Below are 24,622 nucleotides of genomic sequence, written 5' to 3'. Positions count from 1 at the left end.
TAACATAATTAAAATAATTCCCTACCAAACATGTAAAGTGACGCTTCTGGGCAGTAGACCATTTGGGCATAACATTATGTAATGTGACATGAGATCACCACATTTCAATAAATATAACGTTTTTGCACATTTGAATGCTGCTGGTCGTTTGTTTAATGCTGTATATATTGGATATTTAAAGCTGATACACAACACAATTGTGTTGAGGTAATTCTGCAAAGCTCAGTTAAAAATATAACATGTAACACTTTACACAATCAAATCTAACTTATTCACAGCAATACACAGTCCAGTAGTACAGTGGGCTAATTGTTTGAATTATATCGAAATATATTTGCATGGTGTAGCATGTAATGCAGATAATGTAGCTAGATACTCTGACACAGAAAGGCAGACAAGCTAGCAGCAGGGATCTTGTCACACTGATTCCAGATAAACTCCTCTGTCTAGCCAGCTATACAATATTGATCAAAATAACACCTATATCGAAATCGGATTTTAGCGGACCATACAAGCCGGGGCTTCAGAGCTGATCACCTGGACACATTTTACGGCGAAATTATCTGATAAACTTGTCTGTGCAGCTCTGTGGTGATCAGCTAATGTCTTCGCATTGTGATTATGATTTAATGCATTATGGAAGATAAACGCTGGAAGGCTGGGTAGCATTAGCTGACGTCATCCAGGCTACAGTAACATTAGGCTATTATAGTTATGAAACGCTGATTCAAACGTTACAATAATAAGACACAATAGGAGCCAGTTACCCTACTGTAGATAGAGAGTAATTTCAGACCACCAGATATCACCATATTTATGTTATTAAATGCTGTAACGTTAACGGTAATTCTCATGTGTATGGTTTATTTATAAGCATTCATTGATTGAAGCAGAGTGCTGGTCGGTTAAGTTTCTCTGTAGTCAATGTCCTCTGCTCCAATCTTCGTTCGTAGTTTCTTCTGTCTCTCGTCCAGCAGCTGCAGATGTCATCATTATCCACGTTATTGATTATTATTTATAAAAAAAATCTCGTGTAAATATTTTGTGAACGCACCAATAGTTAGAGAAGGAAACCTCTCTTTGCATTTTATTTTTTAATAAAAGTAGGCTACTTGTGATATCTCACGTGGTCGATCATCATTGCAAATTTATGTGAACAGCTAGGTTTAATGACAAATATGGAATATCACCCAAGGAAATACCACGGTTTAATGCCAACAGATAAACCATACAGATTTGTTGTAATTGTGAACACATAAGGGAGCAAAGACATGGTTTTCAAGTATAACACAACTTTTATTCAAAGACAGGATTGAAAAATATAGGTCACTTGTATTCACTTCAGTAATGTCAGGTCTCAGTCGCATTCACGCTAACCTCTTAACGTCTAGCTATAGCTAGGTTACATCTGGATTATGTATAATATACAGAATTGCACAGTACACAGTTGCACAGTTACTGCACAGTAACGTGTACAAATATTGAACGCAACAGTCTCGTTCTGGAGCGAACCCCTCAGCTGAATTCACGTTGGAATATGATATCAAGGCTTGATACATTTGATTGTAGCTACTCATACAGCCGTGTGGAGCTTATCTAGCTAGGTTGCATCTGGAATATGATATCAAGCCAGTAATGTAGCTAGCTAGCGTTAAATAGGTTTATCTGTAACCACGCTGAAATGTGAGGGCATTAACGTTAATATTTCAATTAGGTCAAACACACCTTACCGTTATGACTGCGGCCGTTTTGGATTAACATTAGCGTTAAGTCCATGATCAAATCTAGCATTTCGGTATATTCAGTGTGTGTGTGTGAAAAGGATGTTAGCATGCTAGCATTATTAGCACAGAATGTATACAGTCCATGGTACAACGTTAGGCCTTCAAGTCCTGAGGCGAACAGCACTGGAGGATGAAGTCTGCAGACTGGCATTCAGTGTCCAGCATAACAAGCACGCCTGTTTCCTCATCAGGTTGGCAGCAGCTGTATAGATGATGACTGTTCTTCACAGCCACAAATATCTCTCCAGATCTGCGGCCATCTGCAGCAGGGATCGAGGTTTGGGTCCGTGTAGACTAGGGCTGCCAACATTCCATCCCAGCAATACGGGACGGTCGGACCAACGGGGTGGGGGGGGGAGTTGTCCTGTTCCTCTTTCATTCCCTGACCACCGTCACGCGATGTTCTCTCTTCTTGTAGCTGGTTGTAACCATTTGCGTGCTAGCAGTACTGAAATGAAAAGTGTTAGCTCATGCGCTAACAACAAAGGTCGCAGAGTGATGACGCCATCTGCTGCACTGCGCATGTGCTCTGTGCACTAAACTGGTTGGATGATGGTTGCGTAATGGAGTGGTCTATCGGGGGGGGGGCAACAACCGCAGGAAATCGTTTAACAATGGTGGGAATCCAGACCATAGTGACTGAGAACAGGTCTGAGAGCAGGTCACGTGGGGGATGGGTTTACCCAGGCTACCCCAGTCCCACCCATGAATGTACACACACTCCTCCACAAACTGCCTGCTGCACCACCTCCAGCTTCCACTCCAAAATGTATGTCCTGAGAGCCACTGTCAAAGCTCAGAGTGAGAGAGATCAAAACATGATGAGGTCACTGCTCTGGGAAGTGGACAGGAACTAGAGATCAAGACATGATGATGTCACTGCTCTGGGAAGTGGACAGGAACTAGAGATCAAGACATGATGATGTCACCGCTCTGGGAAGTGGACAGGAACTAGAGATCAAAACACGATGATGTCACCGCTCTGGGAAGTGGACAGGAACTAGAGATCAAGACATGATGATGTCACCGCTCTGGGAAGTGGACAGGAACTAGAGATCAAGACATGATGATGTCACCGCTCTGGGAAGTGGACAGGAACTAGAGATCAAGACATGATGAGGTCACTGCTCTGGGAAGTGGACAGGAACTAGAGATCAAGACATGATGATGTCACTGCTCTGGGAAGTGGACAGGAACTAGAGATCAAGACATGATGATGTCACCGCTATGGGAAGTGGACAGGAACTAGAGATCAAGACATGATGATGTCACCGCTCTGGGAAGTGGACAGGAACTAGAGATCAAGACATGATGATGTCACCACTCTGGGAAGTGGACAGATCAAAACATGATTATGCCACTGCTCTGGGAAGTGGACAGGAACTAGAGATCAAGACATGATGATGTCACCGCTATGGGAAGTGGACAGATCAAAACATGATGATGTCACTGCTCTGGGAAGTGGACAGGAACTAGAGATCAAGACATGATGATGTCACCGCTCTGGGAAGTGGACAGGAACTAGAGATCAAGACATGATGATGTCACCGCTCTGGGAAGTGGACAGGAACTAGAGATCAAGACATGATGATGTCACCGCTCTGGGAAGTGGACAGGAACTAGAGATCAAAACACGATGATGTCACCGCTCTGGGAAGTGGACAGGAACTAGAGATCAAGACATGATGATGTCACCGCTCTGGGAAGTGGACAGGAACTAGAGATCAAGACATGATGATGTCACCGCTCTGGGAAGTGGACAGGAACTAGAGATCAAGACATGATGAGGTCACTGCTCTGGGAAGTGGACAGGAACTAGAGATCAAGACATGATGATGTCACTGCTCTGGGAAGTGGACAGGAACTAGAGATCAAGACATGATGATGTCACTGCTATGGGAAGTGGACAGGAACTAGAGATCAAGACATGATGATGTCACTGCTCTGGGAAGTGGACAGGAACTAGAGATCAAAACATGATGATGTCACTGCTCTGGGAAGTGGACAGGAACTAGAGATCAAAACACGATGATGTCACTGCTCTGGGAAGTGGACAGGAACTAGAGATCAAAACATGATGATGTCACTGCTCTGGGAAGTGGACAGGAACTAGAGATCAAGACATGATGATGTCACCGCTCTGGGAAGTGGACAGGAACTAGAGATCAAGACATGATGATGTCACCGCTCTGGGAAGTGGACAGATCAAAACATGATGATGTCACTGCTCTGGGAAGTGGACAGGAACTAGAGATCAAGACATGATGATGTCACCGCTCTGGGAAGTGGACAGGAACTAGAGATCAAGACATGATGATGTCACCGCTCTGGGAAGTGGACAGGAACTAGAGATCAAGACATGATGATGTCACCGCTCTGGGAAGTGGACAGGAACTAGAGATCAAGACATGATGATGTCACCGCTCTGGGAAGTGGACAGATCAAAACACGATGAGGTCACTGCTCTGGGAAGTGGACAGATCAAAACATGATGATGTCACTGCTCTGGGAAGTGGACAGATCAAAACACGATGATGTCACTGCTCTGGGAAGTGGACAGGAACTAGAGATCAAGACATGATGATGTCACTGCTCTGGGAAGAGGACAGGAACTAGAGATCAAAACATGATGATGTCACTGCTCTGGGAAGTGGACAGGAACTAGAGATCAAGACATGATGATGTCACTGCTCTGGGAAGTGGACAGGAACTAGAGATCAAGACATGATGATGTCACTGCTCTGGGAAGTGGACAGGAACTAGAGATCAAGACATGATGATGTCACTGCTCTGGGAAGTGGACAGGAACTAGAGATCAAGACATGATGAGGTCACTGCTCTGGGAAGTGGACAGGAACTAGAGATCAAAGACATGATGATGTCACTGCTCTGGGAAGTGGACAGGAACTAGAGATCAAGACATGATGATATCACTGCTCTTAATCAGTTCAGTGTAGCTTCCTACAGTCCAGTGGATTAGATCTTTGTGACGGAGCGGCCTGGAGCTCCAGAGCCAGTCCTGACACATCTTCCTCCAACACAGAGTCAAGGTGATTCATGGAAAAAGAGATTTCACACACCGCTTCACCTTCTGCTCAGTGAAAAATGACTGAGATCTCAACAGCGACTGTGGACATGAGGGACTAGGGAGAGGAGGAGAGGTGGTGGAGGAGGAGAGGTGGTGGAGGAGGAGAGGAGGAGAGGAGGAGAGGTGGTGGAGGAGGAGAGGAGGAGAGGAGGAGAGGTGGTGGAGGAGGAGAGGAGGAGAGGTGGTGGAGGAGGAGAGGAGGAGAGGAGGTGGAGGAGGAGAGGTGGTGGAGGAGGAGAGGAGGAGAGGTGGTGGAGGAGGAGAGGAGGAGAGGTGGTGGAGGAGGTTGAGCAGGAGAAAGAGAGAAAGAAGGAGGTAAAAGTAAGGAAGAATGTTACAAGGAAGAATTGAAGGATTGAAGGAAACCAACGTTGCTTAGGTACATTGTCGCTGCATACATGTAAATATATATATAATATTTGTGACCTTGAACATAAAGGTATTTCAGTCGACAACAAATATTCCTGTAAAGAGTACAAACCTGCTTACAGGCGATACTTAGGTGGCGTTCACACCCAAAGCGCTTTTTTCAGTCAGAACGCTATGGAAATCATGTCGAGAGCGCTTCCATTGTGCACAAAACACAGCGCACGGAGCATTTTTTTTGCGCTTCGTTTTGTTTTCCCCTGCAGTCGCGTAGCAGTACAGATTAGGACACAACGAACACATGGACGGTAGCCAGCTGGTTTTGTCGGTTTGATGTTCTTCACTGACAACATGAAAGCCAGATTATTGCCAATTCTGGCAGCAGCGGAGGTTGAGGATCCCTCTGGGAGGAGAAAATGTAGGAGGAGTGAAAAGACGAGCAGTGCGCTTTTCCTCCAAATGTTCAACTTTTTCAGCTTTTCAACGACCAGAGCGCTCCGCCAAAACAACGAGACGCCACCAGCGTTAACCTTCTGAAGTCTCCATTACGACTACACACGTGCACTTATGTCACTATCTGGTTACACTACTGCAATACTGTATTTGACCATCGGCAGTGCTAAGCTAACCTGATGCGCCAGATGGTTTGTTACACAGGAAAAAGGCAGGCCCTTTCAGAAAACACCTGGCATTGGATGAACGATCTGTCTATCACGGGCTAACCACTTAGGACCGCCTCCTCCTTCCTCGGATGCTGATTGGTCCGCACAACTGCTGGTTCGGATTCAAACGCATATCTGGCAGCATGGCAAAATAGATTTCCCATGTGATCATCGTGAGCTTGCGAAGGGTATAGTGCTAAGTGCAAGAAGAAGTAAAATAACTGTCAGAAGAGCAGAATAATACCCATGACCCACACTACACTAGCAGTCTGTTAATTAATGCTGTTCTAACTTCAAAGTGGTCTTGCCAGAGGATGAATGGTCCAATTTTATTGAACTGGGTCAGGATCTACAGATAGATTCCACGCTCATGTGGCCACCAGGCAGCATCAGTAGAAAATCACAAGTTGTTCCAAATTAACAAAAACACCAGTCAGTAAAGGCCGTGCAGTTCGTTTTGCTGTGTACGTCTAAGTTCTTAAAAAGTGCCATTGTTTTCACTCTACTCTGTTCATCACAAGGTTAAGTGTGCTGAATTGTATAACAGCACCAGCCTCTGGGTCAGGTACTGCAAAGAATAATTTACTCCCCAAGGGTTTGTTCTCCACAAACTGTTGTGCACTGCAGCACAAGACTAGAAGTTCAATCTTCATGTGAGTGCAGCGGCAGCTTCAACCTGTCAGCAGCCTGCCTCAGAGGACAGCAGGGGTCCAAGTGGCGCCTGCTGTACAGTCACACATTGCCCTCTGCTACTAACGGCACACTGAGATGATCCAGCAGCACTACACAAACACATCAGAGTATTCCTGCTCCTAATGCCGATTTCAAACAACCATGATTACAGCACTTTTGATTTCCTCCAAATCCTGCTGATTGAATTCAAAGTCCCACTCAAACAGCTTTGAATGACTCAATGAAAGAGTCTTCCTTCCTGTGTGAGCTACAGTACAGAGGAGGAGATGGAGATCAAATCAAAGAGGCATCAGGATGGAAGTCTTGATGGAAAGATGAAAAGATGAATAGGCAGTCAATAGAGCAACAACACACACACACACACACACACACACACACACACACACACACACACACACACACAGTGTGCCTGGACTTCTTCATGTTTTTAGATATTGAACGAATTTTAATATTTAATATGTATTGTGCACTGCAATTCAGTTTGCTCATTTTAAACTGCCAGAGTGCATTTTGATGACACATGTATTTAAATGTGTAAATAAAGGACATATATGTCAAACATGTAACAAGTGGAACCACCTCTTGTTAGTGCCTGGAAAATACCTTCCTCCAAACCCAAAGATTAAAAAAGTGGTAACACTTTACTTGAGGGCAGGGAGGGAATTTCATCATTTTAGGGGCGTGGCCATCTGGCCTTCGGCATCACACATTTCTTTAGGGCACAAGGCCACATGCCAGGGCACAAAGGCCACATGCCAGGGCACAAAGGCCATCGCTCCATTGACACCATGAAGAGTGATCTTTTATGAAATATGTGTTAAAATGATTAAATTACACAACATTTGCATAGGGCAGCTACATTAACCTGAGACCACTTCCACTTTTAAAGCAAGTGACAGTAGCAGGCTGGTAGCAGGGCACTGCCCAGGTGGCCTTAGGGGATCTCAGGGCATCAAGGCCAGAGGGAGGGACAACGCAGGCCATGGCCTGATGGCCTCCGTGTAATTCCCACCCTGCTTGAGGGTGCATATGACGACTGACATATCATGTTATGACACAATAGTTCACACATATCCATTGTTCTCTCTCCCCTCTACTTCCCTAAACTCCCTCAGCACCATCCATTCCCACCAATAACGCGTCTCCATTCGCTTAGATTCGTTTAAGACTGACACAGCACAATTCAATGACAACTGATTCACTATGGCAGTTCTGCTGTAACAACCTGAGAGGGAGTGTGACACATCGTCGTAAATAATGGGAATTACCAGTAGAGTGCGCATGGATGAGCCAAAGAAGGTGGTAAATACTTGCTGTAGTCCTGGACGTCAGAGCTTCCTGACAGCGCATGAAGGCACCAGAAGATCTACAGACCTTTCAAATAGTGTGCACAGTCAACTAAATTACCCTGCAAAGTAACTGAGGAAAATAAACCCCGGCAGGGTCTTCACTGATGGATCGTGAACCCTATACATGTAGCTCGAGCACGTTTGAATTCTCTGCAAGTTGATTTACATTAAGGAAGTGAATAGAAACGAATGGCTGGAAGGTAGGAAGAACTCCAACCAAGCATGTAAAAACATGAATCAGCAAATCATGTAAGGGCCTCCTCTTACAGTATTCTAGTCAGGTGCATTCAAATCAAGGCTATGATATGAACCTCTCTGGTTTCATTTGGGGCACGGAGGAGGCTGTCTATGTCCTGCATTATTCCTGACACACGCATGATGACACACAGCTGCCATCTTGTTCTATGATTTTAATGTTGGACAGGTAGGGCCAGGTGAAAAGATGATTGATGTTCAATAATAACAACATGCATCTGGAGAAGCATTTTTACAACTAACTCCCCCGGCCTCTGCCTGCCTCTGCTTTCAGTGGGGATGAGGAGTTCCTGCGTAAACTGAATACTGACTCTTATTACATCGTAACTAAGAAATAAAGAAACATTGCTGTTATGTTGGTCTCGACCTAGTTTCAAGGTGAGAACCAGTCATGTTACCTCATATCACAATAGGCATCAGCTCTCAACACAAGTCAAGTGCCATCCAAGTGTGACGTCCGTCATGACGTGTGTCTCCTGACTCATCACCCCATCCTCAATAGCCAATCAGCCCCTGTCAATATGTCAATATGACGTCGGTAATGACGTCACTGCCGAGGCTATGACGTGGCAGTACATATAGCCATGGTCAGCGCGTCATCATCCTCTTTCCCTGATCGTATCCCATCCTCTGAAGCTGTGTTTCGCCCCACCCACCTCCCCACTCCACCACCAATGTCTTGCGGGGGGGTATTCTCTATCCTAGTCTGAGCAGATGCCCTCCTCTCTCACCACAAGAAGAGAGGCATTTTACCATGGAGTTATTACGCCATAGAATTAGTTGCCATGCCATTTGTGAATAAAGCTCGCTCGTAAAATTTTATGCACTGGTCTCTCATGATTGAAATATAGATTGTGCTAAAGTATACAGTATGTGTGTGTGTGTGTGTGTGTGTGTGTGTGTGTGTGTGTGTGTTTGTTTATTTTTTGATTTGCCTCCCTCCCTGGAAGGAATGGAAGCAATAAGAAGCACTCTACTTTGTCGTGGTGAAATCTATTTAACAATAAAAGGCCCGTTTAAGAATCAGCAGCCTCCGCGTTCATTTGTGAAATCCCATTTTGGGGATAATTTGTGTACCTTTGTGTTTGTGTGAATCCCTCACTGTGAACAAGAAGCCAACATTTCACGCGTGCACTTTTCAACAAGAACCCCTCAACTTGGACTCAACTAAACCGAGAAACCTAGAATGGTTAGGAGAGGACAACATATCTATGCTCAACACAGTGGCGAGCATCAAGAAGAACACAGCACCACTTCACATCTCGTCTGGCAACACCTACTGTAAGCACAGCAGGTGTCACTGACACACACACACACAAACAGGCTGACGAGGCACTGAGTGTGTTAAGATGGAAACCGTCTCTGATCACAGAGGAGTTGAGTTGACCTCAGCCTCCACCACACATCCTGAACTGCTTCTCTCTTCTTTCTTTTCTCTGTTGGAGCTCCTCCCTTCTCTCCCTGTAGATCTTCCTCTTGTCTCCTCCATTCGTCCGTTTCACTTCTATTAGATCCTCTATCTACTGTATCCACCATGTTCTCCTGCTGCTTGTCTGTCATGAAGGGAGGCTTCAGACAGGTTATTCACGAGGCATTCTTCGGCTTTATTAAGATGGACGTGTTGACCTGCAGCAGTACAGTTCACATTATGACCTACTAAAAACACAGTTTATCATTGGAGGATTGCATATCCATTTAAATGTAAATTCTCAATGGCTGCGGAGAAGCTTTATTACAAAGACGCTCTGTTCCACTTGACTAGCAGGGGTCAGGGAGAGGAAGATAACTCTGAAGAAGAACCCATCCATCCATCCATCCATCCATCCATCCATCCATGATTTATAGCCACATAAGACCTGCAGATGGAAGGAGCCAATTTAGCAGAGTGCAGCAGGGAAGTGATCATCTGTCCTGCAGGGTGAGGCTGAGAAAGAGGAGGGAGGCAGAAAACAACATTTGTTTCTCCTCCTGTGAGCCCTGAAGCCTCCACACTTCATTTCATTCAGGTTAATGAACACCATTTACCAGACAGAGAGCAGCTCTGTGGAGACACTCAGAAAGACCCAGGCTGCTGCTGCTGCTGCTGACCAACAGGAGATACAAACATTCCCACAGGAGACAGCAGCAACAACGACACTACATGTTAATGAATCATGCCTTTGATGACTGAATTTAGTCTGTGGGAAATGCGACTTGGATGAATTTGAAATTAATTTCAAAGCCGTCGGTCTCAACATGTTTGAGAGACTCAACCATACAATGTACAATATACCTCATACTCTCTTTGTTTCCCTTCATCGCTTGCTTTCTTAACCTCTTGCTGTTAACAAGCAGTCCAAATATCGTTAAGAATCCATGTGTAGACTTCACAGGGGAGTTGAGAGTAAATGCAAACAAACATTCAACTTTGCCCTACCACCACTTTCACTAATAAGGAAATCACTAAACTATTATTTTCTCTCCCACAGCACAGATTGCTTTGGGGGTGTAAGGCCTTGGCCACACTGATCCGTGGTGTCTGTCCGTGTGCGTTCATTTCTCTGTTCACTTCCATTCATTTTCAATGGCAGCTGTCCGACTGTCCGTGGAGCATTCAGAAGCGTACGTATCCAGAACATTTGCATACGTTTTGATGGACAGAAAGTTGAAGAGGGATGAACTTTTTCTGGATAGACGTATCGGATGGTCGGATGGTCACTGTCCGTTTAGCCAATCAGAGTCGAGGTCTCGAGAGGAGGCGTTCCGAGATTTGTTTCAACTTTTCAAAGAAGAGAAGTTGTTATGAGACGAATTGACGTCTTCTATGCAGTGTTTTTGTGTTGACGTTATTAGAAATGGACGCGGAAAAGGAAGATAGAGTCTATTTTTCAAATAAAAATAGGACTCTGGGTTCCCAGATTGTGTATATAGACAAAGTGTATAGGTCCAAAATGGATGAACTTATCTTTGATGTTATAGAGAGAAACAGCCTGAGTGAGACGGGCTTGAATCACATCTACTGTACATCCACTCCTCTGCTCCAAAACTAACCTCATTATAAGGCTGAGCTTGTTCACTCCAGATGGACCTTACATAATTTTGTTGAGTCTGCATAATGCTATGATACACACCAGATGCTACTATATATGATACACACCGGTACAGCACCAGCAAGCTTCTTTTGCTGTTGTAGAAAACTCATAATCCAATTGCCATACATGACCTGTGCACTCCAGCTGTTCATACATGACCTGTGCACTCCAGCTGTTCATACATGACCTGTGCACTCCAGCTGTTCATACATGACCTGTGCACTCCAGCTGTTCATACATGACCTGTGCACTCCAGCTGTTCATACATGACCTGTGCACTCCAGCTGTTCATACATGACCTGTGCACTCCAGCTGTTCATACATGACCTGTGCACTCCAGCTGTTCATACATGACCTGTGCACTCCAGCTGTTCATACATGACCTGTGCACTCCAGCTGTTCATACATGCCCTGTGCACTCCAGCTGTTCATACATGACCTGTGCACTCCAGCTGTTCATACATGCCCTGTGCACTCCAGCTGTTCATACATGACCTGTGCACTCCAGCTGTTCATACATGACCTGTGCACTCCAGCTGTTCATACATGACCTGTGCACTCCAGCTGTTCATACATGACCTGTGCACTCCAGCTGTTAATACATGACCTGTGCACTCCAGCTGTTCATACATGACCTGTGCACTCCAGCTGTTCATACATGCCCTGTGCACTCCAGCTGTTCATACATGACCTGTGCACTCCAGCTGTTCATACATGACCTGTGCACTCCAGCTGTTCATACATGACCTGTGCACTCCAGCTGTTCATACATGACCTGTGCACTCCAGCTGTTCATACATGACCTGTGCACTCCAGCTGTTCATACATGACCTGTGCACCCCAGCTGTTCATACATGACCTGTGCACTCCAGCTGTTCATACATGACCTGTGCACTCCAGCTGTTCATACATGACCTGTGCACTCCAGCTGTTCATACATGACCTGTGCACTCCAGCTGTTCATACATGACCTGTGCACTCCAGCTGTTCATACATGACCTGTGCACTCCAGCTGTTCAAACATGACCTGTGAACTCCAGCTGTTCATACATGACCTGTGCACTCCAGCTGTTCATACATGACCTGTGCACTCCAGCTGTTCAAACATGACCTGTGAACTCCAGCTGTTCATACATGACTTGTGAACTCCAGCTGTTCATACATGACCTGTGCACCCCAGCTGTTCATACATGACCTGTGCACTCCAGCTGTTCATACATGACCTGTGCACTCCAGCTGTTCATACATGACCTGTGCACCCCAGCTGTTCATACATGACCTGTGCACTCCAGCTGTTCATACATGACCTGTGCACTCCAGCTGTTCATACATGACATGTGCACTCCAGCTGTTCATACATGACCTGTGCACTCCAGCTGTTCATACATGACCTGTGCACTCCAGCTGTTCATACATGACCTGTGCACTCCAGCTGTTCATACATGACCTGTGCACTCCAGCTGTTCATACATGACCTGTGCACTCCAGCTGTTCATACATGCCCTGTGCACTCCAGCTGTTCATACATGACCTGTGCACTCCAGCTGTTCATACATGACCTGTGCACTCCAGCTGTTCATACATGACCTGTGCACTCCAGCTGTTCATACATGACCTGTGCACCCCAGCTGTTCATACATGACCTGTGCACTCCAGCTGTTCATACATGACCTGTGCACCCCAGCTGTTCATACATGACCTGTGCACTCCAGCTGTTCATACATGACCTGTGCACCCCAGCTGTTCATACATGACCTGTGCACCCCAGCTGTTCATACATGACCTGTGCACCCCAGCTGTTCATACATGACCTGTGCACTCCAGCTGTTCATTATAGCGATGAATGTGCTCGAGTATGAATTGGTTGAGAGAATGTTCACAAGGGAAGCCTGCATTATTTTCCTCCATGGAGGTTCTCCCTCTGTCCGTCCATGCTGCTGTTGTGTAGTTGAGGAAATTATTTACGGCTTCAGAGAGTTCTGCCTGTGGTACAATAGGCTCATGGAAATCAATTGTGAATTTCATCCTTTGATGTCCAGAAATTGATCTGTACCAAACAGAGCTGGCCAGGCCATCTTCCCTCTGTTTTCTTGTGAGAAGATGCCTCCACAAAAGACATCAAACGTGTCTTTCTTCTCTTCTCCAGCACGTCTACATCACGTGGGCTAAGGAGAGCAGACAGTGATGTTACCATAGTCCTTTTATCAAAACACACACACACACACACACACACACACACACACACACACACACACACACACACACACACACACACACACACAGCATTAGCCTCATTCTGAACTGTAAACCACATCAATCAAAAGGTCCGATACAAACTGTGTTGAAGTCCACCTCAGACAGAATACATTGTAGTGAATCTGTGATATTATTAGAGTGATCTTCTGCGATTCATAAGCATAACTTTTGATTTGGAGAGGTGATGATATCTGTCTGTGTGGTGGATGTGTTGATACCCGGATGAAGGGTTTTACTGATCTCTGATGCAGAAACAAATTAAGTATTTTGGTTGATTAATCTAATGGACAAAAGTCACTATGCACTCCTAGACAATAAATAAATAATAATAATAATAATAATAATAATAATAATAATAATAATAATAATAATAATAATAATTATTATTATTATTATTATTATTATTGTTGTTGTTATTATTATTATGTATTATTATTATAAACACATTAATTTATTAATTTATCTAAGCTGCATCCAAACTACTTTACTTGCTAATAATCTTAATATACTGTAACTAGAAACGTATTTGAATTCAAACGTTTGCAGTGCATTGTTACCATGATGACCACAATGTCATCATCTAGACTGAACTGAAGGTCTAATAGCTCAGCCTGAGGAATATAGTCACTTTGATTTGTCAACGAACAATAGTTGCATGATGGCTCTACTATTATCACAGGCTTTGCCCTGTAACAACAGGGCTCTATTGGCTGAACCACTCAGTCGCCTCATGCACTGAAATCTGAATGCATATGCTCAGTCCTGCTCCAACCCTAGCCTATCTATATAAATTGAGCACACCTACACTAAATGTCATTCTATTTCACAAAGGCTTTAATGCCATCTAATGGCACAATTGGCCTCCAGCCGGGGGCGGGTGTTTTCAGAAATGACAAAGTCCACGGGCCAATCCTCGTAGTTGACATCGTAACCTGCCAATCAGGGATGCAGCTGGCAAAATAGTAATGGCTGCTCCCATGGCTTTCCGGCTCGCGAGTCAATGAGCTATAATGTGAACGTTCATGGAGTTTACACAGCCGTAAGTGCAGTTATTGCAGATATAGACGCAATAACAACAACTGAACAAGAACAGGAGTAAAAGATGGAAAATATGTTTTTGCCGTTGTTTCCGAGTGGATTTGGATTTAACTGGATCTGATGTAGCTGATTGGCGGAAGATTTGGCGACGCTGATTGGCTGTAGGAGTTGTCTGTCAGGGCAAGTACTCCCACCCACCGAAATGACTGTGGACTGCTTGGAGTCAAGACTGATACATAGAGTGAAATAGAATCAGGATGGTTTTAAGCAGGCTAGGATCATTCCACCCCCGAGTGCAACACTAACATGCTGACATGTTGGATAAGGCCTGATTGACTGTAACTGTGCAATCACGTATACCAGTTCTGGTCTCACCCCCCCCTCTCTCTCACCCTCACTCTCTCTCTCTCTCTCTCTCTTACACACACACAGTGGTAATAACTAAAGCTTGTGTAGAATACAAAAGCCACCGGGGGGTTTCCTCGTGAAATATCACCACAAAGCCACTGAGTACTTTAGTCGGGACCTTTTCTTCCACTTTACTACACATTTTGCAAGTCTAACTGATCTGCAATTGCAAGCAGATATGCAGAGCAGGGTGTGGACATGGATATATGATTATGATATGCAGAGCAGGGTGTGGACACTGGGCATGGAGATATGATTATGATATGCAGAGCAGGGTGTGGACATGGATATATGATTATGATATGCAGAGCAGGGTGTGGACACTGGGCATGGAGATATGATTATGATATGCAGAGCAGGGTGTGGACATGGATATATGATTATGATATGCAGAGCAGGGTGTGGACACTGGGCATGGAGATATGATTATGATATGCAGAGCAGGGTGTGGACATGGAGATATAATTGAGCAGGGTGTGGGCATGGAGATATGATTATGATATGTAGAGCAGGGTGTGGACATGGAGATATAATTGAGCAGGGTGTGGGCATGGAGATATGATTATGATATGTAGAGCAGGGTGTGGACATGGAGATATAATTGAGCAGGGTGTGGGCATGGAGATATGATTATGATATGTAGAGCAGGGTGTGGACATGGAGATATAATTGAGCAGGGTGTGGGCATGGAGATATGATTATGATATGTAGAGCAGGGTGTGGACATGGAGATATAATTGAGCAGGGTGTGGGCATGGAGATATGATTATGATATGCAGAGCAGGGTGTGGACATGGAGATATAATTGAGCAGGGTGTGGGCATGGAGATATGATTATGATATGTAGAGCAGGGTGTGGACATGGAGATATGATTATGATATGTAGAGCAGGGTGTGGACATGGAGATATGATTATGATATGTAGAGCAGGGTGTGGACATGGAGATATGATTATGATATGTAGAGCAGGGTGTGGGCATGGAGATATGATTATGATATGTAGAGCAGGGTGTGGACATGGAGATATGATTATGATATGAGCAGGGTGTGGGCATGGAGATATGATTATGATCTGCAGAGCAGGGTGTGGACATGGAGATATGATTATGATATGAGCAGGGTGTGGGCATGGAGATATGATTATGATCTGCAGAGCAGGGTGTGGACATGGAGATATGATTATGATATGTAGAGCAGGGTGTGGACATGGAGATATGATTATGATATGCAGAGCAGGGTGTGGGCATGGAGATATGATTATGATATGTAGAGCAGGGTGTGGGCATGGAGATATGATTATGATATGTAGAGCAGGGTGTGGACATGGAGATATGATTATGATATGTAGAGCAGGGTGTGGACATGGAGATATGATTATGATATGCAGAGCAGGGTGTGGACATGGAGATATGATTATGATATGCAGAGCAGGGTGTGGGCATGGAGATATGATTATGATATGTAGAGCAGGGTGTGGACATGGAGATATGATTATGATATGCAGAGCAGGGTGTGGGCATGGCTATATGATTATGATATGTAGAGCAGGGTGTGGGCATGGATATATGATTATGATATGTAGAGCAGGGTGTGGGCATGGAGATATGATTATGATATGTAGAGCAGGGTGTGGGCATGGAGATATGATTATGATATGTAGAGCAGGGTGTGGACATGGAGATATGATTATGATATGTAGAGCAGGGTGTGGACATGGAGATATGATTATGATATGTAGAGCAGGGTGTGGGCATGGAGATATGATTATGATATGTAGAGCAGGGTGTGGACATGGAGATATGATTATGATATGTAGAGCAGGGTGTGGACATGGAGATATGATTATGATATGTAGAGCAGGGTGTGGACATGGAGATATGATTATGATATGTAGAGCAGGGTGTGGGCATGGAGATATGATTATGATATGTAGAGCAGCGTGTGGACATGGAGATATGATTATGATATGCAGAGCAAGGTGTGGGCATGGAGATATGATTATGATATGCAGAGCAGGGTGTGGGCATGGAGATATGATTATGATATGTAGAGCAGGGTGTGGGCATGGATATATGATTATGCAGAGCAGGGTGTGGACATGGATATATGATTATGATATGCAGAGCAGGGTGTGGGCATGGAGATATGATTATGATATGCAGAGCAGGGTGTGGGCATGGAGATATGATTATGATATGCAGAGCAGGGTGTGGGCATGGAGATATGATTATGATATGCAGAGCAAGGTGTGGGCATGGAGATATGATTATGCAGAGCAGGGTGTGGACATGGATATATGATTATGATATGCAGAGCAGGGTGTGGACATGGATATATGATTATAATATGCAGAGCAGGGTGTGGGCATGGAGATATGATTATGATATGCAGAGCAAGGTGTGGGCATGGAGATATGATTATGATATGCAGAGCAGGGTGTGGGCATGGATATATGATTATGCAGAGCAGGGTGTGGACATGGATATATGATTATGATATGCAGAGCAGGGTGTGGACATGGATATATGATTATGATATGCAGAGCAGGGTGTGGGCATGGAGATATGATTATGATATGCAGAGCAGGGTGTGGGCATGGAGATATGATTATGATATGCAGAGCAGGGTGTGGGCATGGAGATATGATTATGATATGCAGAGCAGGGTGTGGGCATGGAGATATGATTCTGATATGTAGAGCAGGGTGTGGGCATGGAGATATGATTATGATATGTAGAGCAGGGTGTGGACATGGAGATATGATTATGATATGTAGAGCAGGGTGAGGGCATGGAGATATGATTATGATATGCAGAGCAGGGTGTAGGCATGGAGATATGATTATGATATGTAGAGCAGGGTGTGGGCATGGAGATATGATTATGATATGTAGAGCAGGGTGTGGACATGGAGATATGATTCTGATATGCAGAGCAGGGTGTGGGCATGGAGATATGATTATGATATGCAGAGCAGGGTGTGGACATGGAGATATGATTATGATATGCAGAGCAGGGTGTGGACATGGAGATATGATTATGATATGTAGAGCAGGGTGTGGACATGGAGATATGATTATATGATATGCAGAGCAGGGTGTGGGCATGGAGATATGATTATAATATGCAGAGCAGGGTGTGGGCATGGAGATATGATTATATGATATGCAGAGCAGGGTGTGGACATGGAGATATGATTATATGATATGCAGAGCAGGGTGTGGGCATGGAGATATGATTATATGATATGCAGAGCAGGGTGTGGGCATGGAGATATGATTATAATATGCAGAGCAGGGTGTGGGCATGGAGATATGATTATAATATGCAGAGCAGGGTGTGGGCATGGAGATATGATTATATGATATGCAGAGCAGGGTGTGGACATGGAGATATGATTATGATATGTAGAGCAGGGTGTGGACATGGAGATATGATTATGATATGTAGAGCAGGGTGTGGGCATGGAGATATGATTATGATATGCAGAGCAGGGTGTGGGCATGGAGATATGATTATGATATGTAGAGCAGGGTGTGGGACATGGAGTTATGATTATGATATGCAGAGCAGGGTGTGGGCATGGAGATATGATTATATGATATGCAGAGCAGGGTGTGGGCATGGAGATATGATTATAATATGCAGAGCAGGGTGTGGGCATGGAGATATGATTATAATATGCAGAGCAGGGTGTGGGCATGGAGATATGATTATAATATGCAGAGCAGGGTGTGGGCATGGAGATATGATTATATGATATGTAGAGCAGGGTGTGGACATGGAGATATGATTATGATATGTAGAGCAGGGTGTGGGCATGGAGATATGATTATGATATGCAGAGCAGGGTGTGGACATGGAGATATGATTATGATATGCAGAGCAGGGTGTGGACATGGAGATATGATTATGATATGCAGAGCAGGGTGTGGGCATGGAGATATGATTATGGGAGAATCTGGACTGAATGATGTGATTCATCAAAGCTGGCTTACAGGGATCCCGGCTGCTCTGACAGTTCTGCTCAGAACCCAGAGCCTCCAAGCAATGGAAGATTAATGAGGCCATTACATGTAGCTGCATTCATTTTGACACTGGTCCCAATAAAGCAGTGTGACATTGCTATGAAAACAGGACAGCAGCACCTTCTGTAAATCCCTCTGACTGGTAATAAAGATGAAAGAACAAAGAGGGGAAATGATCAAAACATCATATAGGCTGGAGAACTAGAACATGACCCTTTGGGCCAAAGTCTTTTCAAGATTTTTTGGGGGGGGCATTTTTTGCCTTGATTCAACAGGACAGTAGGCAGACAGGAAGGAGAGAGAGAGAGAGAGAGGGGATGACATGCTGCAAAGGGGCATGGGTCGGATTCGAACCCGCGTCAGCCGTGCGAACTAAGCCTTATGTGGTACGGCACGCGATGTCCCAGGTGAGCCACCGGGACAACCCGATCTTGTTACATGAGTCAAGGAGGGGAAGGCTAAACAATGTTCCCCACTGAAATCTCTCTCCAGACAGAATGTGTCGGACACCCAGGGAGCTGTCAGTCTGAAGGGAGCTAAGCCCCGCCCCCCTCCCTGCTGTGTGCTGTGACAGGACCAGATGCTCCGTGCTTTACATGGCCGTTACACTAAGCCCCGCCCCCCCTCCCTGCTGTGTGCTGTGACAGAACCAGATGCTCCGTGCTTTACATGGCCGTTACACTAAGCCCCGCCCCCCCTCCCTGCTGTGTGCTGTGACAGGACCAGATGCTTTACATGCTTTACATGGCTGTTACACTAAGCCCCGCCCCCCCTCCCTGCTGTGTGCTGTGACAGGACCAGATGCTCCGTGCTTTACATGGCTGTTACACTAAGCCCCGCCCCCCCCTCCCTGCTGTGTGCTGTGACAGGACCAGATGCTCCGTGCTTTACATGGCCGTTACACTAAGCCCCGCCCCCCCTCCCTGCTGTGTGCTGTGACAGGACCAGATGCTCCGTGCTTTACATGGCTGTTACACTAAGCCCCGCCCCCCCTCCCTGCTGTGTGCTGTGACAGGACCAGATGCTCCGTGCTTTACATGGCCGTTACACTAAGCCCCGCCCCCCCTCCCTGCTGTGTGCTGTGACAGGACCAGATGCTTTACATGCTTTACATGGCTGATACACTAAGCCCCGCCCCCCCTCCCTGCTGTGTGCTGTGACAGGACCAGATGCTTTACATGCTTTACATGACCGTTACACTACAGTGCTGGCCCATAGCTCCACCCTCCCTGCAGCCTGTATGTGTGTGTGTGTGTGTGTGTGTGTGTGTGTGTGTGTGTGTGTGTGTGTGTGTGTGTGTGTGTCTTCAGTGGGTGCTCTCAGCCGGCTGAAGTGAACTTTGTCACATTGCTTTTAGAGCAGCTGGGCTTTCAAAGTCTGAGACTGTGGGCCTCCCCTCAGACACGGCTTGGACAACGCCCCCCCCCTAGTTTACGTGCTTCACTGAATTCCTGGATGCCTATGTGATCATGATGATGTTAGTTGATCCCATAGACACTCAACAACAGAGCCAGGTTAGCCTGATATTGATGTATTGATGGAACCGTGCGGGCCCTGTTGTTGGGCCTGCCTCCCACTTTGAAAAGCTCTGCTTTAGAGAAAATAATGATATCTATACTGTGTGCTTTCAGTTATGTTATCTTAAGTTTCAGTAAATTATATTCAGTTACGTGTCTACAGTAGTTATTAAGTTAAGTTTCCACCCGGTCGACTGATGTAGGAGAGAGATGAAGGGGGCTCCTGCTTATTGTAATTCTCTTAACTCATTGAGTGCCAGCCACTTTTGGAGAACGGACGCTCCCAGTGCCAGAGTTTCAGAGCTTTTTTCAGTGATTTCTCGAGGCCCACAGAATATTGTGTGATATTACAATGAACACGCAAAAAGAACGATGAGACTCTTTTCTATCATCAGCAAAAACAGGTTTATTGATATCATTTTCCGTTCTTTAGTTATTAGCCGGAGAAGATAGCTTGATTTAACACATTCACTGCCAACAACGTATGAACACGTTTTCAGAATCCAGCTGTTCCCTGCCAACAACGTGTTTACACGTTTAACTGTTTTTTCAGTGGTTTCCACTAGGTGAGGCCCTTGGGCAATATGTGAATGTGGATCCGACCTCTCCCGCTGCCCCGGAAGTACTCTAACAAAGATTTCTATATAGGGAAGGCGGGCTCTTTGATCAGCGGGTTGTGTAGGTAAGTTTGAGCGAGTTAGACAGAGACAGAATTACATAGCGATTTATATATAGAGAATTTCAGCAATTTAGCAATTTAGAGTCAGATTTAGAGCGAGTTGGTTAGCGTAGTTGATTTAGTTGTTAGTACAGTAGTAGTGTTTAGTATAGTCTTTATAAAGACTTTGTTTAGATAGATAGTTAGCGGTAGTTACAGTTAGTGTTCATTGTAGTTAGCTTAGCACATTTAGCGTTAGCGTCAGATCATTTTAGTATTTAGCCTTTATTCTAGTTCATTTTATTCTAGTTCAGTTTGATCGAGTTGGTAGCCGGTAGATTAGCCTTATTTCAGTTCAGTTTGAGTTAGTCGTAGCAGTAGTTTTATTTCAGTTCAGTTTGAGTTAGTCGTAGCAGTAGTTTTATTTCAGTTTAGTTGGGAGCGGGTGGCGTGTTTGTGCCATGCCGGCCAAACGCAAGCGGTCTTCGGCGGCTGCACGCAAGCGATCGGCGGATCAGAGATCACTGCTGGATTTCTTTTCCGTTCGTAACGAGCTTGTGCCGGAGACCGATTCCGAGGTCTCGGATGAGGAACGGGGTGAGCCCATGCATGTCGCGGCTGCGGCTGCTGGGCTGACTGAGTCGTCCGAGTCGAGCGACCTCACATCTTCTCCAGACGCGGAGGATTCTGAGGATGAATGGGCCCCGTCGAGGAGCGAAGCTCCACAGAGCAGCAGTGGTAAGACGATGTTTGAGATGACTTGTGTAACTGTAATTACTATGACTGTACAAAAGCCAGCAGTCAGTCAATTCATTTTACTGAACAACAAGAGACACAACAATCAATAAGGCAGTATGTCTTATCACTATACTGCCTTATTGATTGTTGTCTCTTGTTGTTGTTTTTTTGCACTCAATGCCCTGTTATATTTGTACTATGTTGTAAACGGAGTTCACAGCACAAGAATTTCACACGTGATACTTGTACCATGGAGTGACAATAAAAATCTTGAATCTTGATTTTCAGACTCTGAAGATGAGCCTGTAGTAGCCAGCTGTAGCGCTACAGCATCTGGTGCCACATCCTCTGGTGCCAGGAAAATGGGTAAGATCACTATTCAGAATCAGGTTTATTTTCACATCACAGGTTCCAGCCAGAATTCCAGAAATTCTAGAACTCCAGAATTCAGTACCACACATATGAAAAACACTATTTTATGGTAATTATGTATTTCTATAATTTGCAGATGGAGCTGGAAGCGGGAAACGTCCCCAGCCTGCAGGTCCTGCTGAGTGGAGTAGTGCTGACTGGGAGCCAACCCACATCCCATTCACCGCAGAACCGGGTGCTCATACTGGTGGTGCTCCTGCTCAACCAGTGGACTTTTTCCAGCTCTTCCTGGACGATGAGCTGCTCCAGGCCATTGCAGCACAAACTAATCTGTATGCACATCAGTGCATCAGTCAAGTGAGCGAGGCTCTGCCACATTCAAGGCTTGGGAGGTGGAAGGACACTGATGTGGCAGAAATAAAGAGCTTCTTGGGACTATACTTCCTCACTGGGATCGTGAAGAAGCCTGAACTGTCCATGTACTGGACCACAAATGAAGCGTCTGCTACCCCCTACTTCAACAAAACCATGTCTCGCAACCGCTTTCAACTGCTGACCAGATTCCTCCATTTCGCTAACAATTTTGATGTTGATGGTGCAGACAGGTTGTACAAGGTCCGGCCTGTGTTGAATGACCTGTTAGCAAAGTTCAGAGCCATGTTCACACCAGGTCGTGACATCAGCATTGATGAGGGGATGCTCCTGTGGCGTGGGCGGTTGGCCTTCAAGGTGTACAACCCCCAAAAACCCATAAAGTATGGGATAAAATCATACATTCTTTGTGACTCCCAGACAGGTTACTGCTACAGTATGAAGCCCTACTGTGGTGAGCGGTCCTCCCTAGGTGAGACGGTGGAGTTCCTCCTCGGGGACTTGGCAGGGCAGGGTTACCATTTATACATGGATAACTACTACAACTCTGTCGGAATGTGTGCACAGCTGCTGGAGTGTCAGACACATGTCTGTGGCACTCTGAGGAAGAACAGGGGTGAGCCACCTGCTACGAAGGTTACCAACCACACAGTGAAGATGGGGGAAACGGTCATGCGACACAATGGTGGCACCATGGTTCTGGCCTGGCGCGACAAGCGCATCGTGAAAATGGTTTCCACTATGCACGACGACACGATGGAGACGGTGCAGGTGAGGCAGAAAGGCAGCAGAGAGAGGGTCCCACACGCAAAACCCAAGTGCGTTGTGGACTACAACAAGTACATGAATGGGGTAGACAGATTGGACCAGAACATTGCCTACTATCCCTTTGCCAGGAAGACATCCAGGTGGCCATTCAAGTTTGTGATGTACTTGTTTCAGATGTCTTTTTACAACGCCTTTGTGCTGTACAAAGCTAAACGCCCACAGAGAAAGTGTAAAACTTTGATGGCTTTCATCCTGAGTGTTGTCACTGCATGGACCACACCTGTGGTGGAGAGGAGGGGGGTGGGGGAGGAGGTGGGGGGTGGCGGGGAGGAGGTGGGGGGTGGGGGGGAGGAGGTGGGGGGTGGGGGGGAGGAGGTGGGGGGTTGGGGGGAGGGCAGCAGTGACCAACCTGCAACCATGCCCCGGGCACCATACCTGGACCCTCCAAGCAGGCTGGATGTCGATCTAGCAGGCCATGTAATGGCCACGTATCCACCCACACGCAAACAAGCTCACCCAGCAAGGAAGTGTAGGGTTTGTATAAAGAATAAGGTTAGAAGCGAGACACGCTTCTTTTGTGTTATATGTAAGGTCCCATTACACAGGGCTAGCTGCTATGAGGTGTACCACTCAGACAAGTAGGCATGGGTCGTAAAAATAAAAAAAAAACCTGCCAGGGAGGTTTTGTCTTTGATGCTCTTTGTTTGATTGTTTGCTAGCTAGCAGGAATACATAAAAGCACCTGCCGATTTTCATGTAACTTTGTGGATGGGTGTAACATGGGCCAAGGAAGTACCCATTACATTTTGGAGCGGTTCTGGATTCGGTGTACGAGCCCAAACCGGTTTGATCACAAACCGGAAAAAAAAAAAAAAAAAAAAACATGTAAAAAAAAAAAAAAGCTGAGTGACCTGTGGTCTGCTGTTGTTTTGTATTTATTTTGACATTTATTTATTTTATTATGGTATTATTCCTCCATTATTGAAAACAACTATTGTTCAGATGTCTGATGTCTCACTGATGGCAAAAATAAATGGTTAAAGTGACTTTTCTGCCTGTTTGATTGAATTTCACAAAACTGTGATTATCTCAGCATTCTGCCTCAGACCCTGAAACCATGCTGTACTCAACGGCTAATATCTACATAACTACTAACTCTACAAACTAACTCTTTTAGACAGAGAAAGTACACATTCTAAT

This window comes from Poromitra crassiceps (assembly GCF_964638095.1).
Source record: "Poromitra crassiceps genome assembly, chromosome: 5".
Taxonomy (NCBI): Eukaryota; Metazoa; Chordata; class Actinopteri; order Beryciformes; family Melamphaidae; genus Poromitra; species Poromitra crassiceps.
The sequence above is the reverse complement of the archived record's forward strand: the minus strand, read 5'-3'. Positions refer to the sequence as shown.